The sequence below is a fragment of the Mustela nigripes genome, chromosome 15, assembly GCF_022355385.1.
Source record: "Mustela nigripes isolate SB6536 chromosome 15, MUSNIG.SB6536, whole genome shotgun sequence".
Classification (NCBI taxonomy): Eukaryota; Metazoa; Chordata; class Mammalia; order Carnivora; family Mustelidae; genus Mustela; species Mustela nigripes.
The window spans coordinates 54,323,612-54,343,492 of NC_081571.1; the positions used below are offsets into that span (position 1 = coordinate 54,323,612).

At 41.5% G+C, this 19,881-nt stretch overlaps 1 long non-coding RNA gene across 1 annotated transcript; it reads right to left on the reverse strand.

Moving 5' to 3' along the window:
* Positions 1 to 16,862: 16,862 nt before the first annotated feature.
* Positions 16,863 to 19,348, reverse strand: LOC132002638 (uncharacterized). Its single transcript, XR_009399967.1, has 3 exons — positions 18,984 to 19,348; positions 18,064 to 18,208; positions 16,863 to 17,231 (listed from the first exon to the last, which is right to left on the reverse strand). It is a non-coding gene; the product is annotated as an uncharacterized LOC132002638 (long non-coding RNA).
* Positions 19,349 to 19,881: the final 533 nt, after the last annotated feature.

A 19,881-nucleotide genomic window follows, 5' to 3' on the forward strand; every position in this document is an offset into this window, starting at 1 on the left:
TAGTGGTGGCAAACGATTAGCAAGGGACTACTGCAGGTCCCATAGAAAAACTAGAACAATAAAAAAGTCAAAAACCGGTCTCTTGGACACTCCCTGGGTCTCTCCCCGTGGACCAATTAACCAACACATTCAGATGTTGGCAGTCCTTCTTATTTTCAGAACCACGGGCCCAATTACGGGGCTCCAAACAGCTACATTTTATAGCTGAAATGATTTAGAGCCAATGTTTTCATTGCACAGTACGTGTTCCTCTTTGTTAAAACAAAAGTTCCCAGAGCAGGCCCCAACTGAGGCGGGGAAGGGGAGGCAGGCAGGCAGAAAGATCCCACATGCAAAAAGCCAAATGCAAATTAGAGAAAAAACAGCAGTCTTTGGACTTCAGCCCTTGTTCTTTGGGATTCAATGCCAAATGGGTATTTAAAGACACCCTGAAATATCACCAATTTAGAATGTACTTCTTGCCTTTGTTGAAATGCTGCTCTGCCACAGGGCTTGTTGAACAATAAGCCTAATTCGATTACCAGAGGGCAAAAAACTAGCTGTCCATCTAGTTTGCTTTGTTAATGACTAAGTCAGGTTGATGATCAGAGACCCTATTCATTGTTTAATGCTCAACCATTAAAAATATTTGGAGTGAAGGGTGGGAAATGGGCTTCAATTATTTTTTTCCTCAAGTAGGCGCTAAACCCAGTGCGGAGCCTAACCTGGGCTTGAACTCACGACCCTGAGACCAAGACTAGGACACTTAGCTGACTGAGCCACCCAGATGCCCTAGACTTCAGATTTTAATACCGATGAGGATGGAGCCTCAAACCTGTGTCAAGCCATCCACTGAAGAGGAGAGCTGACTCACTCTCACAGGGTTAGCCCATGGGGTTTAAGTAAAGAAGACATCTACCTTCTGGACTGGATTGCAGAAAATCATTCTTCCCTGACTAGCATCTTATAAATGAATTTTCTGTTCACCGTTCCACCTTGGGTAATTAAGAAATGACATATGATGAAAAGGGAATCTAACTCCAAGAGTGGTAGAGATTTAACTGCTTTAAAACTTTTTTTTTTTAAGATTTTATCCACTTATCAGAGAGAAAGCACGCACACACACAACCAGGCAGAGTGGCAGGCAGAGGTGGAGAGAGATGCAGGCTCCCCGCTGACCAAGGAGCTAGATGTGGGACTCGAACCCAGAACCCTGGGATCATGACCTGAGCCAAAGACAGCACCTTAACCTACTGAGCCACCCAGGCATCCTTTTTTGTTTTTTTTTTTTTTAACTGCTGTAAAACTTTTGTACTCAGTGGTTTTCTGTGAGGGGAGAGAGGAATATTGCCCACCAGAGATCATTCAACAATGTCCAGAGACACGGTTGGTTGTCACAACTAGGGTGAAGGGTGCCACTGGCATCTAGGGGGAAGAGCCAGAGATTTGGTTAAACATCCTACAAAGCACAGGACAGGCCAGCACAGTCCAGAGTTATCCAGTCTATAATGTCACTAGCGCAAAGGTTGAGAAACACCATTTTACACTTCCACACAAATTAACCACCAGATACTTTCAAACATTAAGCTAAAAGCAGGTTTCCATAAGATTTTATCTCATCTGAACAAGGTGCCTAGGGTGAGAAGGAATTAAGAAAAGGGCAGGAGGTCGCTCAAAGGGTGAGCAGAAAACTGAACTGAACACAAAACTTCTCTCCATTTCACTTGAGCTTAAAAACTAATTATCTACTGGAAACTTGGTCATAATCAGCCTGATACCTCGTCCCTTATCAAGAGAAAAGTCGGCTTCAAGCCTTTTTGCACAAGTGTTCAAATTCTTCTTTAGATGAGGAAACAAATTTCCCTTCATCCTCACTCACTTGGGGCTTCTTTCTGGACGTTTACATCCTAGCATTTAGCTTTTGATATTCAAGACAGAAAATAGGCCTTGTTTATAACAACCTTTGAGTATTATATTTCAAAGTCAATTTCACATTAGGTACCCAAAATTCTATATATTTTCTCTAGGAAACAGCTCTGGGAAAGAGATATCAGCCAACTTCAAGAATTCTCATCACATCACAGGTACCGGCTCCCTCAGTTCTTTAAAAATATTGATACACATCTCAATCTATCAGATCAGCATTCCCCATCTGGTTTCCTTAGAAGAGTAGTCTCTCGTGTGCTGCCCTCAGAGTCACGCATTCAAATAAGATAATGATATTATACTAGAAACAAGAAACTTGTGTGTGGACTCTGATCCTGGCATTCTGCCAAATGTTCTACATAATGTTATATTATTTGCCATCCACAATAAACCCTATGAGCTGAAACTCATTATTCCAACTGCTAAAATGGAGCTGGAAGATTCCCATCAGGGGAGCCTGGGTGGCTCATTCGCTGAGGGTCCAACTCATGATTTCAGCTCAGGTCATGATCTCCAGGTCATGAGATAGAGCCCCATATCAGGCTCTGTGCCCAGAGTCAACTTGAGATTCCCTCTCTCCTTCTCCGTCTGCACCCACCCCCTCAAAAATAAATAAATAAAACCTTTAAAAAAAAAAAAAAAAGATTCCTATTGTATAGGGAAGTAACTTGCCCAGATTTCATGGCTAATAGAGAGCCTGGGATGTCGGTCCAAGTCTGTGCTCAAAGTCGGTGTTCGTAATTACTACATCCTACTAGTGGGTTAAACAGAGTTAAAGAAGAATTCTTTACTGCAGAATTTCTCAGGCCCTTAAATATATCATCTCTAAATACAAGCTCTAGGGGAGCCTGGGTGGCTCAGTTGTTAAGCGTCTGCCTTTGGCTCAGGTCATGATCCCAGGGTCCTGAGATTGAACCCCGCATTGGGCTCCCTGCTCAGTGGGAAGCCTGCTTCTCCCTCTCACACACCCCTTGCTTGTGTTCCCTCGCTGTCTCTCTCTCTCTGTCAAATAAATAAACATATCTTTTTAAAAATAAATAAATAAATAATAAAATATAAACATGAGCTCTAAATGTGTTTCCCAGCCTGATTTGTCCCATACCACCTTTTTCACCACGAAGCATCTGGCATGACCAATTCCCAAAAGAACCTGTTGAGAACTACACCATGTTCTCTACCCAGAAGAACCTGGTCAGAAAAAAAATCTGAAGGGGAGCTCGCACCAGTTAGTTGTGCACGAAGTGACCTGAGCCAGTGACCACAGGACCACCACTGAAAAGCTCTGTGAAGCAGTACAAGTGTCACGGGGCTGATGAGAGAAGATCATTTCCCAAAAGCAGAGGCCAAAGGGAGTCGGGTTTTTTGTAGAGTCTCCTTTAGAATCTAAAGCAAGCACCGTTTTCTCCCTGAGAGCCTCCTGTTGAGGTCTTTACCAACGAACAGCTGGAGAGCATTAAAAGCTGCGGGAATATTTTTCTTACCTTCTAGAACAAAAGACGTTAAACTGCCAAGGGAGGTTTGGTGACTTATGAAGTGTCCCGCATCACGAGCAGTTTGGGCGGCTGCAAGAGCGGTTCAGAAAGGCCAAAAATGAAGTGTTACTATTGAATGAATTTCCACATTTTCATAATATCGTTAGCGTGTTATGCTTTTCAAAACTTTCCGCCGTGTTCCTCACTTTTATAGTGGAAGGGGAACAAGGGAAAGTCAGGTAAAGAGCATTATAGCCCATGAGTCACATACACTTGAGGGAAGCCAAGAGGAGAGACAGTCAGCAAAATAAAACCAGATGTGAATTTGATATGATTATACCAGCCCTTCCAATGGGACAAACACTCTCAAATTCACATTTTTTTTTCCCTTGGAATCGGTTGCATCACAGAATTCTTTCAAATAAGTGAAACACTGAGCATCTCTTGCCCAAAAAGAATTACATGAAACCCACACAGGGCTTTTGAGAATTCATTTGCATTTGAATGATGCAAATTATAATTTAGTATAATAAAGTCTGGAACTGAGAGGGAGAAATTATATGAACAACTCCACTCCCAGTCAAGTCTACTCCTAGTCCTCATCCCAACCTTCGGCCAACATGTCCCATCAGAGATGTTTTTCTGCAAAATAAGTCCTATCCTTCCTAATACGGCCACACCTGCCTGTCACTGATAAGATCAAAGGTGGTCTACGCATGTAGTTATTTCCACCTGATAATATATTCTTAAAGATTCCCCATGAACAATGGATGTTTCTGTCTGAGTCTTCTTTGGTACAATAGCCAAGGCATGATGGTGCCATAATTAAGAGTGAACCTCTCAAAGATATATTCAGGTTCTGATGTAGAATCAGCATAGGAACAAGTCTGTATTATAAAAGATGGTATCTTTGCTGGGGGAAAAAAACAATATTCATCAATTATACATTATTAGAGTACAAACAACTATAAAAACACTTCATTTTTCAAACATAAATAGGATAACAATGCAAGAAAAATTGTTCTTTCCTTGGAATGGTTGACCCATGTAATTTCTAAGCCTGAATATTACAATGTGGGGAAAGGAGACTCAGGCATCACTCACTGTGCATGTCTGTCGCATCTCCACAGTATGGTACTGTCCCCTTAAAGCTGAGCTTAAATTTTTCAAAAATAATTTCATAAAAAGTATGAATTTATAGTCTCTTTATCAACTCTCAGGCTTCAGAGAATCTTAGATGTCACCTCGCGTCCCTAGCCAGCCCCTTCCAGTCAGGACTGACTTCTTTGCTGGAGCACCTCTAACAGAGAGGCAGCTGAGGTAATTACCTCCTGTGTTTTGTGTTTCTGCTCTGAAAATACTTCCATAAACAAAAGCAGAATTGACCTCTACAAAGTTCCTTGGGAGCAACACAAACTGAATCTAGTCCTTCTTTAAAAAAAAAAAGACTGAAAGGAGTCTCAGTGGCTCAGTGGGTTATGCATCTGGCTTCAGCTCAGCTCAGGATCCCAGGGTCCTGGAATTGAGCCCTGAGTGGGGCTCCCCGCTCGGCAGGGAGCCTGCTTCTCCTTCTGCCCTCCCCACCACTACCCACCCCCATTCATGCCCTCTCAAATAAATAAATACAATTTTTAAAAAATAAAAATAATAATAAATTAAAAGACTGAAAGGCATACTATTCCACTCTCGAAAGGATCCGCTCTCCCTAGAGCCAAAGTTGGCCCATTCACTCAACCATGCCTCATGTGATGGGTGCGGAGACTAAACATCCTCGTCGCCCTTCTTTGACACTGTCATCTCCCAACCTCCTCCTCCTGGACCCAACCTTTTGTGTTTGGGTTTTCTCATTTTCCTTCCTTCCCTTCCTTCTCTTCCCACACCACACACTCGCGCCTATCTCGTAGACGAACACTACCCATGCTCAATCTTCAGTGCAGGTTTCTGTTTCAAGCTCAAGTCCTAGCCGAACCACATGCATGCATCAGAGGCATCTCAATCTCAAAGAGCCAGAGTGACCTCTTGCCACCGCATCCCTGAGCTCAGTGAATGGAATCTACCATCATCCAAGGGAGGCACTTTGGAGCCATAAGAAAATCCTCTTTCCCCTCTCAATACATCCTTCCAATAAATCCATTGCCTAGAACATGCTTGAATTCTGTTCCCTCTTATCGATCCTCCTCCTGCCACGTTCACTCAGGTCATTGCTGTTCCTCACCCATTTCCCTCTCTAGGGCCTGAGCGATCCTCCCCAAACACAAGCACGTCACCTTATTTTAATCACAAGGAAAGAAACTATACCTAACTAAACCCCCTTTCACATCATATAAAAGTACACTTACTGGTCATACTCTGTAGACAAGAGATATGCACATAAATGGTATTCTTTCTTTAATCAAAGCGTGGTTGACATACAATGTTATATTAGTTTCAGGTGTACGACATAGTAATTTGACATTTATATACAATACAAAATGATCACCTCGATAAGTCTAGTTACCATCTGTCACCATGCAAAATTATTACTTTAGGGACTATATTCCTTATGCTGTACTTTACATCTCTATGACTTACGTATTTCATTAACGGGAAGTCTGTACCTCTTAATTCCCTCCGTCTCTTCATTCATCCATCCCCCACCCCCCTCCCCTCTGGCAGTCACCAGTCTGTTCTCTGTCTTTGGGAGTCTGTTTCAGTTGTGTTTAGTTTGTTTGTTTGTTTTGTTTTTCAGATTCCACCTATAAACACCATACAATGTTTGTCTTTCTCCAACTTATTTCACTTAGCGTAATAGCCTCTATGTCCATCAATGCGGTCACCAAGCTGTATTCTTTTTAAGAAGAGGTTTGAGCTAAACAAAAGAAACAGTTGTCAGAAAGCAAGGGCTACAGCTTTACAAAACATCCCCACACAGCTCATCAGTTCTAAGCTGTTAGTTGACAATAAACATATGGGAGGAAACAACAATATAAGACAGATTTAAGAGCCCCATAAAAAATACTTGTGATTTCAATAAGACATTTTCCAGACCCCTCATACCTGGGTAAAATCAAAGACCACATTCTGCGATGCCTTTCAGTTTTTAAGAAGGAAGTTAATCTTCCATTTGCCCCATCATTAATAACTCTGTGGTATTTTTATGCCTGTCTACCCTCACAGATTACAGGGGGGATCTGATCGAGTTCCCCAGGAGGGAACTGAAGAGTTTGAAGGACTGTGATTCAGCAACAGAAACAGAAAACTGCATTACACTTTTTTCATGAGGCAGGTTAACTTCTATATCATATGAATTGTCTCTTTCACAAACAGCATCCCATGAGAGATGAAAGCAGATTCTGTTAGTCCTCAGTCACTTTTATGAACAAAGCAGAGTGATTTAATTATACATTCTTGGGCTCCTAAAATCAGCTCTGCCATTCTTTGCCCTTACAGTTTTCAATAAATGCACACTGTGAGTCACAACTTTGTAGCTTCTTGACAATTCTCCCACAAAATATTTTAGATTCATTCACTTGTCTAAATCTATTTAGAAAAAATATTTAAAGGGTGATGATGGACTGGACCTAGCCACATTTCAAATGAGCAGAATGTCCTAAATTTTCAAATTTACTTATTTTTTTGACAAAATCCACAGCACATTCTCATTTAAGTAGTGTAAAATTAAAGGAAAAGTTCTTTTTTATTTGATTTATTTGATCCTGAAGACTAACACACTCTAAAAACAAACACACAGAAACAAAAACACTAAATCATGAACAATAAATGATTTCAATTAGGTCCCAGGCCAAAAGTCTGACTTGTCTCATACTCCAGAAACAAAACTGGTTTTCTTGCACATTTGTAAGTGTTTACGTAAGTACAACACAATGAGTTCTCTTCTCCTCTTCCTTTAAAAACAGAAATATTTTGATTGAAATTTTTATTTTTCATTGTCCCTTTGGAATCTGACACAAAGATGCAAAGCCACACAGTTAGGTGTCGCCAGCAGCCCCTGGAGAAGTTGACCTTGATTAGCTTAATTTGAAAGAATCATTTTTCGAATGGGTTCATTAACAGATACTATTTGAATTCACTTTTCATAGTCCAGCTGGTAACCGGAGCACATCTTTTGGTGGTCATAGATCAAGCTCTTCAACCTCTCCAGAGACCTATAAGCATAGATATGTTTATGACCAAGTCACTGTCCTGTCTGGCTACCCAAACAAGATGATTTTGATCAAAATCATCCGGGAAAAAAAAAGAGGTTTGGTTCTCTTTCAAAGAAGGAAAAATAATTGCAGTAGTTTTGTTGTTGTTTTTTTTTTTTTTCTGATTATGGCCATAAAATGATTTTTTTAATCCTCTCCAGGAACTTAGAGGCTATTTCAGATGCAAGAGAAAACTTGGGGGAAAAAAAACAAAGAACAGGAAAGCCATTCTTAAATATGATATTTGTACAACATCAATTCCTTACCTAAATGCAACCCAAAAGAGGAGGACAATATCTCTCTATGGTGGATAAAAATAAATAAATAAAACTTGAAAGTGGAAAAGGAAAGCACTCAGAGAAGATGTGTTAACGTTGAGGATTAACCTCTGTAATGCTAATAAGATAGGGAAGGAAATGATAAGGATTTTCCACCACCTTTCTCCTGCTGAGCCAGAGATAACAGTACCTCACTGCCAAGAATTTGTTTATGTATTGCCATCTATGGGGAGTTCCGTACATTTCACCCTATTTTTGTGCATGTAGAATATGAGCATTTTTAAAACCTCAGAATGGCACTGATTACAGATATTTTCTTTAACTTGAGACTTTTAACAGGATCCATAACTCATTATGGATTCATCTCTGTATTTCAGCTCTTGGTTTAAAACCCCTAGTACCACATATGTCAATCCATGGCTATCTAGAGCATTAACTGAAAATGTCAAAAGTGTAATTCTTCATCACAGAGGAAATAGAATTATAAAAATTAGATCTTTCAATTACAACTGACATTTACCACTCTCATCAAGATTAGCCTTACATGTGGTTGAGGTCAGAGGTCGAAGGAGAATGATTCTATACTCCCACCTAACTCCAGCACAGGTCTGCCATTAAGGTTTTGTTTCCACCATTAGTAAATTCTTCCGCTATCTCCGTTCTCAGTCATAATAGCCACAATAGCTATACTTTACTGCAAATTTCCTAGGCACCAAATACTGTACTGTACCCTTAATAATTGACAAAAGGAGTCCTAAAGTATGGACACTAAAGTCAGACTCCATGTATTTGAACCCTGGCTCTTGGGAAAATTACCTAACCTTGCTAAACTCCTGCTTTCTCAAGTGTAAAACGGACTTGATTGTATCTATATCATAAGGTTCCTACAGAAACGATGTGACGATGTTTGAAAAATTAAGCATTTTTCCTAAGATCATAGTCAGCTAAAGAGATGAAAGGACCAGATTCAAACTTAGTTCTTATAATGCCAAATTTCTGAGTTCCCATAACTGTCCACTGTGCCACACCACCTCTGGGAGGGTGACAAGGATTACATGCAGGTGCCACAGAGGAACAAGCCACCAACACACACAGTATTTCCATTCCTGGGAGGAAATCCAGACCTTTGAGGTCCCGGGGTAACCTAAAGCAGGCAGATCCTGTTGGACACTCAGAATTTTAGGAAATCATATCGGTGACCTGTTGTTCAGCTGGACATCATAGGGGCGGATACAGTTTCTGACCAACAGTGCCCGACACACAAAAGAACACACACACAGGACTGAGGGTAGAGAATGAGCCAACTACTGAATTCTAAGAAATTCTATAAAGGAAAGAGAAAAATTCCTCCTCCCAGTGAAACATTTATACTCCTTTCCCAACTTCAGCACCCCTCAAACACCTTGATACCTACATTTTGGTACAGAAGATGAGGGTACAATTCAGGAAATTTGGAGTGAGTCATGGTGCCTCTTGATTGTAAGCTCCACGAAGGTAGGATGATCATTTTGTGTGTGTGTGTGTGTGTGTGTGTGTGTCCACTGTACTCATATTAGTTAGCCCATGCTATGTTAACACTCAGTAAGTACTCTTGAATTTAATTCAGTCAAATTGCTACTGTGATCTTCCCCCATAGCACACAGAATCTGACCCTCCTGTTTTGTCTTGAACTCTCAATATCTAGCAATATTCAATTTGACATACGTTTGGATCCCATCCATATTAAGCATCTGCAAGGCAAAGACCTAAAGCCACACAGATCAGACAATCAACTCAAGGAAAATGGAAACATTCCAGATCAAAAGGAATGTGCATTATTCTAAATGGCCCTGTTTAATATAAGATAATGCAATTTGATAGAGGGATGTAATATTACACGATGTTAATCCGGATTTAACACAGACTTTTCTCCTTCATGAAATCCAGAAGCAGTCTTTCAGTGTTTTTTTTTCTTTGCAAGACACTACAGTCATCTGAAGACCTGGCTGGGACAAAAGAATCCATTTTCAAGGTGATTTATTCACAAGTCGGTTCTTATTTTAAGGCTCAGTTCCTCCCTAAACAGGCATCTCTGGAGGCTGCAGTGTTCCCTTAACAAGACTCCTGGCTTCCTCTAGAATATCATTCCACTTTTCAGAACCTATCCCAAAGAAATAGTCACAAATGCAAAGAAACATTTGTATTATGAGAGAAAAAAGTTTGGTTTTTTAAATAAGCACATAACTTTTATAAATAAAAGACCCAGCACAACAAAATGATTAATTAAAATTCAGGTGCATCCATTGATGGTAAGATTCACCTTTTTCCACATTTTAACCTCTCTGAACTTGAAATATGTCTTAGAAGTAGTCAGCCAGCATTTTATTATCCCCGTCAGACACGCAGTAGACAAGAAGTAGCTGTCATTGCCAGGCACGCATGAACATGGTCACAGATGTTCATCTTGTCATTTCCTCAGTTGAATTATGTACATTGTTGGTACTACACATGTTGATTTCACTGCTACTTAAAATGTATTCGAAGTAACACTGTGATTCAGCACTGCAAAGAAAAGTTTTGTGTACACAGAAAGGCATGTAAATAGAACAGCAGTGGGTAAATTTTGTATTGGTGAGGCAAATATTCGTCACAGGAGGAATGATCACTAGTTCACATTTTGTTCCAAAGCGATAAATCATGTGAGTACTTTATGGGACATAAGTAGACGAAGAGATGTTGCATTTTCTAAGTCATATGCAAATGCATATGCATGTGTGTGTGTGTGTGTGTGTGTGTGTGTGTGTGTGTATTTCTTCTCCATGCCATATAATGCAAATAAAGGGAAAAGAATTGCCAAATCCCTGAACTAGAAAGAAATGTCAAAGCATTAAAAGGCTGGTACTACTGACAAATTTTTCATTAAGGCTTTGTGTCATAGCTTAATTAAAAACATTATGGTCCTTTCATATCAGTATGTAAAATAATAATGTGTCCTAAAGTCAATGGCATCTTAAAATCACATTTAAAAGAAAGATTCCCTGGAGACTTGAGAAAACTTTGGGCTTCAATAAAAATATAAAAGCAGCAAACAAAATTTCAGTCACAGCCAAGATAAGATGATTTTAAAATAGTGTGGAAAAGTGAAAGCAAATATATCAAAATGTTAAAAGTAAAATGAGATTAATCTCTATTTTCTTGTTCCTTCTCTAAATTGCTAGAAGAATGCATTTTTTAATTAGCTACAAAATAATACTTCAAATATTAAAAACAGAGATGGGAATGTATCCCCCTGATCCTAATAACTTCCTTTACAGCTGTTATTGTTATCCATCTAAATCTTTTTTGAATCCATTTATATTTCATATCTTTCTTCTTCTGTGGGAAGCACATCCTATAGATTCATAAGTTTCAAGCTCTACCTCCTGTCTGGTGTTGCTGGCTTGGCCAGTGCAGGTCAACGCAATCCACATTCTTCACCCTTCCATAATCTTCAATAAAACTTCCACAGCCTTGGTATTCCAGCCACAAATGCTAGTTTATTAGGTTTTCTTTCTCCAAATATTGAAGCTCTTTCAGAAAACCTAAGGACCTTTCCAACTCCTCTTTCTTGGTACTTAATAATTATTCTGAGCTCACCACCCAAGACCATCCTGAGATCAGGTCTATCGCAGACCAAGTATATCCCCAATTCATTTAACCATTCGTGACATTTTCCCACTTCTTTCCTATGTGACAGAAACTAAGAGAACTTCTTCTGGGCATCTGAGTGATCAAAGAAAGGGCCATTTAACTGGCATTTTCTGCAACCTTGGGATTTTGGATAGCAACTTTAATACCAAACATGAGAATTTCTGAGGTCACCCAGAAGAGGAATGAGAAGAGCAGAAGGTGAAGATGGTACGGAAACAAGGAGATACGGAAGCCGAATTGAACGTCAGAACCAGGCGAATCTGAACCAGCTGGATTCACGCTGGGGAATGTACTCCCAGACCCCTCTTCCTCTCTGCCCCGGATCTTTCTAAGTGTTACTGCATTTGCAAAATCCATTTCTTTCTTCGTTTCTCTCTCTCATGCTTTTGCAGCCGGAATAAATCGTGACCCATTGCCACAGGCAGTCTTGGGTTGCAACCAAGAAGCGGGATGAACCCAACCTCCCACGCTTGGGCTCTTCATCCTCAACACTACCAGAAGACCTCCCCCAAAGCAGCATCTCCATTTGTCTCTGAAGTTCACAAGATTCCATCCCGGGGCCTCATACACCTTCAGTCACTTCCCAAAGCTGACATGGACCTGCTGCAGAGGTGGCAAGAGTATCAGAGGACCACCCATCAATGCCACCAGCAAAGGCCACCATGCCCCACACTACACTCTCCCACTGGCTCCATCAGTCAACCAAGTCCCTAAATCCAAAGCTGATTACAGAAGTCGTTTCTATTTAGTCCCTCCCACAAGCACATTCATTTCCTGGTATAATTACCAACTCACGTAAGCATTTAACCTGCAGCCCATAAGCATGTTCAACTCCCTATTTTCACCCTAGCCCACCACTGACTAGTTAAAATAATAAATTAAATAGAATCAGGCTTTAATGCTACTCATTTACAACTAATGATCAATGTATGAATTGGTCTGAGATTAAAGTTCAAGTCTTTCTTGGCTGGAGCTAGACTTTTCCCAGTTCTTGGACACAAAGGCATGGTGGAGGAAGACGGGATGCCTGGGCACCACAATGATACAGAGCCCCTTTCAAATCAGAGATGCGACACATCTGCTTGTGCAGGGAGAGGAGCAGCCGACACACAAGTTTGGGGGAGGAGGGGGAAGGGTCTGCTCTAAGTGTCTCGTCACCATTACATTAAGTCCTAAACTTCATAAAGTCAGAACCTGCCAAAAATAGCAAAGGAAGGATATATCTCATTGCTCTGTCATGTGTGAGACGTTCATTAGCATTTCATGCAGGCAGGCAGAAAATTGCTGGAGAAAGGAAGAAATCACATTCCTAGCTCATTCCACCAAGCGCTGCAAATCTGGCATTCCTGCACGGGAGGAAACCATCCCTGCTGGCAGCAGACTCATCATCAACCCAACTCACAATGAAAACACAAAGAAAGCAAAACACCCCTGCATCTTTATTGCATTCAATACCTTGTGAGTATTTATCAGACTCAGGAACATTTCCTGGAATCATTACATAAACTCTCTGCTCTCCCGAAGTTCCAGGCTCCCTACCTGAATTCTGTTTAATTCATTGGAACAGAGGTATAATTAGTTTCTCTAATGAGCAGCAGCATCGGAGGCATCTGAGGAAGTGCGGGAAGAGAGGAGAAACGGTATCATTGCGCTCTGCGCACCGGAGGGAGGCTGGGGGTCACCTGCGTCTCAGCCCCATCCACTCTGCCCTTTTCAGAAGTGGGGTCCTCTCTACCAGGCAAAGCTGCTGCCTAGCCCCAAGGGATCAACCGGCCACGATGCTGAGTTTGACTTACACCTTTGAGGTTATGTCAGTGCTTCTAACCCTGCAAATTTCTCAATTATCTATGGCAACACAGAACTCATGAAGTAGAAGAAGGCGAGCCCTTTGGATACTTGACCCCATTTTTCATCACACCCTTTATGCAGAACCGATTAGCGAGGAACAGGGTGGACAGTTTGCAATTTTTCCTGTTCTTCCTTTAATGGCCCTGCTTCTGGCAAAACAGTAATAAACAGGGACAATCGAAAAGCCACGTGTCAAAGGGGGGACAGGCTAGGTAATCGGCGTCTGATGCAGAAATATGGCTTGCGCATCTGTGTCCACCTGGGAGAGGAGGGCTCTGTCTTGCAGCAGCTTGAGGGACCAGTCTATGGTCTGAACAGTGCTTTGCATTATCAATTTGTGCTGATGGGGTGGGGGGGGGGGGTCTATTACACTGTCTTTAGTGTGTGTCTTTGAATTGACTTTCTGTCACCTGCCTCTTGAGGACCTGTGTCGCTGCTGGCAGAAGACTGACAGCTCTCCACGGCCGTTGTCCCTGAACGTTCCAGGCTGAATCTCAGACCGCAGAACCAAGCCTTAGCGCCCTTCTTTCCATTCGGTAGCAGGATTTATTCCACTCCGTCCAGTCCTCAGGGCTCGTCATTTAAAACAATAAAAACCAAAAAGAACGACCTAAGAATATTAGCTGGTTAGGGATTTAAAAACCGAGTTCTTTGCGGAACACTGAGTGACATGGGAAAAGGCTCATCCTATAATAGCAAGTGAAAAAAACAGGATAAAATTATGGATGCGACATGATCTGATTGGATTGTACATGAATGTATGTGTGTGTCATTCCAAAATACTAATCTTGATCATTTCTTGACCATGCAGTTAAGAGTAATCTTAATTTTCTTCTTTAGGTTTTCAAAAATTTGCTCAATTGAGCATGTATTATTTTTATACGTAGAAAGAAAAGAATCTCTTCAAACTGCTACACGGATATAAAATACTCCTCTGTTTAAACCTGCATTTCATTGTTTATACTACAGTCTGCTACACTAACTCCACTCCCTATCATTCAGATTCTCCAAGTCCCACCCACATGGCTCAACTCCGGTTCTAACATCCAGAACACAAATGACGTGAGCAAGCTGATTTCTGGGTGGCCCCTCCACAGGTCAGGAATCACGAAGCAGAAAGAGCGGGGGGAACTGACTGCTGGTCCCCATCCTGCTCCTAAGAATAATGCAAGAAACTTGGAAATTCCTCTGAGCACCCTGGGCCAACTTCTCCCCATATATGAACTGAAAGGTTGGGCTGGACAACCCAAGGGCCCATCTCTCCACCGAAACTTCTACTTTTCATGAGCTGCTGGATCTAACTGCACCAGAAAGTTTCAGTCACCATGAGTGTGCAGTGACTGCAAAGTTCCGTTCACAAGGCAAATGATTTTCATTCAACAGGAAATGGTGAAAGCCAAGAGTCATAAATACCCATAAATATGTTTTGTTTTATCTCAGAACAAATCTCTCAGGCAAAACAGTCATTACGGATATAAATACAGCCCAAACCTCTACAGTATAAAAAATTGAGGGGGGGTGGCAGGGGTGTGTGTAAAGGAGCTCAGAGAAGAGATCAGTGAGGTGGGCTTTAAGAAACATTAAATTAGGGGCACCTGGGTGGCTCAGTGGGTTAAGCCTCTGTCTTCAGCTCAGGTCACGATTTCAGGTCCTGCGATCGAGCCCCGCATCAGGCTCTCTGCTTGGCGGGGACCCTGCTTCCCGCTCTCTCTCTGCCTGCTGCTCTGCCTACTTGTGATCTCTCTCTCTCTCTGTGTCAATAAGTAAATAAAATAAAAAAGAAAAGAAAAGAGGGGCGCCGGGGTGGCTCAGTTGCTAAGTGTCTGCTTTTGGCTCAGGTCATGATCCCAGGGTCCTAGGTTCAAGCCCCACATCGGGCTCTCTGCTCAGTGAGAAGCCCACTTCTCCCACTTCCCCTGCTTGTGTTCCCTCTCTCGCTATGTCTCTCTCTGTCGAAATTTAAAAAAAAAAAAATCATAAAAAAAAAGGAAAAGGAAAAGAAACAATAAATTATACACTGTCCCAAACATAAATAAGGAGTTTACTGTGTACCCAACATTTAAGTTTAAGAGAGTCTGAATTCACCTGAATCCTTAGGTGACTCAAGTATAAACCCCTGGTATGATTACAATAATCTGAATCTGAACAATTAGTCATAGAAAATATAACCCTTCAACTTGGACGAGATTACTGACATGTTAGCTAATTTCTTAAAATTATGCAAGTCACACATTTGCTGTCAAATAAAATTCAAACCATACAGATGTACTCTACATATAAAGTAAAAACATGGAAGTTTCCCTCCAAGTCTTCCCCCTGCCCACAGCTCTGCCCACAGGTGACCTATGTTGTCGACCCTTTTTATGTTTTTAAGATTTTATGTATTTATTTGAGAGAGAGCGACATGGAGCGCTAGAGAAAACAAGCATGAGTTGGTGGGAGGGGGAGGGTGGAGGTAGAGGGAGAAGCATTGACCAAGGAGCCCGACATGGGGCTGGACCCTGAAATCATGACCTGAGCTGAAGACAGACACCCAACAGAGTCACCCGGATACCCCCGACCCTTTTTGTTTTAAATGTGCCTATCTTTGCATAGTTCCTATCTGTACCTCCCAAAGCCCTACAAAAATATCCACAACTATCAGATGTCTTTGTTTTGTCAAATTTAACCAAAAACTGGACAAATTTCCTACTAAAATAGAACAGTTCCTTTCCAAAGAAAAATCCATTACTTAATCTCTTCTGAATGGATTCCAAGCATTATTCTCTAACTCTGCTAATCTTATTTTTGAAATAATAAGCAGATCAACATGAATCTTAAAGGCAGAAATGCTACTGGGACAGCAAGAACAGCAGAGAAGACTCCGAGGGTGTGTGCAGCTTCTGACTTCCCAGACCTGCCCGTGCAGACCTTATTAGCTCAGACTCTGAGAGCTCAACAGATGCCCCAGATCAGTTACCATGTGAAAACCCATCCAGTCTGTGGGAGCTGCTAGTAAACAGCACCCCAGCTCTTCTTTCTTGATTTTCTTTCCTCTCTCAACTCTTCCTTCTCTGCAAAACTATTCCCAAAACTACAGTTCAAGAAGAATCAGGCATTTCGGAGGTACAAGAAGTCCAGAGATGGCTCTCTGATTAGAGATCAGTCCTGGACCTTTCATTATTTAAATGCTGATGTGGACAATGTATTACTGGAAAACCCAATTTTCTGGGAAGTCTAAAATTCAATGAAGGTTTTGCAGAGATCGCTGAAGTATGGAGGTAATAGAAAAGAAAATAATTTATGAGATTAAATACAATTAGCCAAACAGCTTAGGTCCAAAACATCATTGAGTTCAGGGAGGAGAAATGATGGGTTTATTTTTCCCTTAAAATAGAGGAAATATACCATATCTACCAATAAGTATCGTTTATTGGTGCTTACTACCCTAAGCATCTTATACAAGTTAAACAACTTAATTTCAACAAACCTACAGGAAAGTAATATTATCATCTTCATTTTAAAAATGAGGAAACTAAAGACCAAAGAGCTAGTAAGTTTCATCTGGCAGGATCTGGGCTCTCCCTCCTTGTAGCTAATGGCTGCAGCAGTGTCAGCCCTCACACCTCCTTCCTACCCCATCCAGAGGAAGAGAAGGTCTCTTCTGCAATTCACACACTCATTGACCTGTTGTGTCACACACTCTTACTACGAGGACAGGGAGGCTGGGATATACCAATTAGACTAACCCGATAAGAGCCAACTAAGTATGTACCTGGAGGGAGGGTCACTATTACCTAAACCTCCTGGCTGAGAATGGAGATAGTAGCAGGAGGGAGATCATGGATCCTGGAAAGGTGGTCTTCCCTGAAATGTCTACCATAGTATCCATCCACCTGAAAAAGAAGAACAGAAAGTTTCTCCAATGGTACAATTATAATCATCTTTCAGCTTGACACTATTACATCTTATTGGCATTATCTGTTCTGAAACAATATGTCCTCTCTGCAGTTCCTTTTTCAAGAAAAGTCCAAGTTTTATTCTAACCTCTCTTCTCCAGAATCGATTTCTCCTGGGGACAACAGTCGGTTTGTAATACATGTTGGGTACTCTCAGGAACATATGTGACCATTTTTTATGAGGAAATTTGATAGTGCAGAACTAGGACAATCATATACTTTTTGATGAGAGAAAAATAATGATTTCAAATAAGACGACTCTGTCTACCTACTCATCTTTTGTGCGTGTGTTATTTCACCCCGAGTTACGGAACTAGCACTCTTCTTACACACAAGCAAAGCACACAAGTGAAATCAAGAACTGTATGAGTCCTTAAGAAGTACTCAGAACTATTTCTCTGCTTTTATTCTAAACAGATAATTAGCTATCCAATTTAAAAGATGTTCTCAAATGAAGATGCCACAGTGTTCCTTGGGAACACATTTTAAAGTTTAATGATCTTTACTATCAGCAGGATGCCTGTATTGAAACTAACACTGAATTCCATTTAATCCATGAATATTTGTGAAGTGTGGAGGGCCCACTATGTGCTCCTCCTGAAGCTCAGAGACAGATCTCAACAGAAAACACCGTCCCCGTTAGCCTTCGTAAACTAGAAGACCACAGTCGTGCACAGCCCCACACAAGTTAATCAACAGATATGTATTTGAGTCGCTGTGCTAGGGAAAGTGACATGCAAACACGCGTCAACATTATCCTCAACCTCACCTCCCCAGGATACATGTTTGCATTTCATTTTCCTGGTCTTCATCGTTTCCATGGCTTTCCTCTGAACCTCCTGCTGGTTTTCCACAGCTATGATAAACTGCTGTCTCGCAATGGAACTCCACAAATAGAAACAACCAAATGGATCCTAGGAAAAAATAGTGGGTTTTTTTGGGAAAACAGATTCCCAACCACAACACCCTTTTACATTGAGTTGTCCTTAAACGGAAAAGAAAAATAAGTATAAAACTGAAAGAGTAAACATAATAGATCTCGACTAATCATCCAGGGGAAAGGCTTCATATCATTGTTACTGCGGATGACTAATCCGATAAAGCCCTTAGCGAACACCAGCTGTCCATAATCAAAATAGACTCGCAACCATTCCCAGGCCCACGGTGATGCGCACACATGCTGCCGAGAAGGACTGATTCTATCAAAGCCTAAGCAGCTCCGAAGTTCATTTAGTTCTGCTCCTCAACAAGCCTCAGGGCCATCTTAGACCTCTCCAAGGAGGGTATGAAGCTCCAGGGCAGGCATATTAGGGAGTGATTGAAGTCATCTAGTTTAATGCAAGAATCCCTCTACCACCCTCTACCACCGTGTTTATCCGCTGAAGCAGCCCCAGGGAAGCCGGTCAGGGTGGCTCCAGAGACCGTTGTCAAGTTCCAAATACTGGGGAGCCATTCCTTCGAGTAAGTCACACCCCTCCTGTCTGTCATTCCCATCCCAAGGTGTCTAACCCTCCTTCCCAGGACAGGGCTTTAAAGAGAGGAAGACAGCTCTCCTGGTGCCTTAGTCACATCTCCCACTGTCTTCTTCGTAGAGCATCTGACAGCTGCATGTCATTGGCGTCTTTCTCCCTGTCACTTCAGTTCAGCAGGTTACATGATCCAAAATCCAGACTTTTTGCAAAAACTTACCTGCTTCCTTTTCTACCATTTTTTTTTTTTTTTTTTTTTTTTTTTTGCTGCTGTTAAAAGGTGCTTATGTTTATTTTGTCCTCACTCAGAACTGAATGAGTGAACCAATACGTGTCATCATAAGCCTTTATCCTGAGGATATCCTTTTCGTCATGAGTCAACATTTAAGCGGCTCGGCACCCGTTTGAACTCTCCTCTGCCGCTTTCCTCTGCCTGGGAGTCTCTCCACATTCAGTCTTCTCCATGCAGTCCCTCTGGCCCGGTGGATTAAGGTCAGGTAGCAAATGCCTCTATTCTCCATCATCTAATTGATCATGCTGCTGTGACATTTCAATCTCTGCTGCATCGGGAAAAGCAGCCTCATGTTCGATGGTATTGCTGTGGAGGGAAACACGGAAATAGAAAAAGCCCATTAACCTTCAGAAAATGATAGTACATTTGGTGCTTCTCTTAACACCTGATTATTTTCTAAGCAGTAAAACTTCCAATTTATTAAGCCCTAGGTGGGTAAGGAATGATTTATCAAACGGAAAACCCGAGATACCACTTTTACGTCATTTTGTGGCAATCCCACCAGCTGGGAGAGACTGGAGCAAGGACCCATCGACGAACATCACAGACCTGAGTTCCAAACACTGAGGTGCTCTGTCTGCACATTTCTAGGTTGATATTTACACAGATAACGCTAATGTGTAACTCCAAATGGCAGAATTCAGACTTCATCTGAAAGACCCGGGATTGTTAAGTACCCAATATAGACCCAGGTTCTACTGTGTATATCGGCTTCACCCATCTTAACTCACCTACCCTTCAAAACATCCTGTTCACACCTGGAGGATGGGCTCCATTTTGCAGATGAGTTCCCTGTGGACACTTGTGACTTATCAAAGCTCACGTG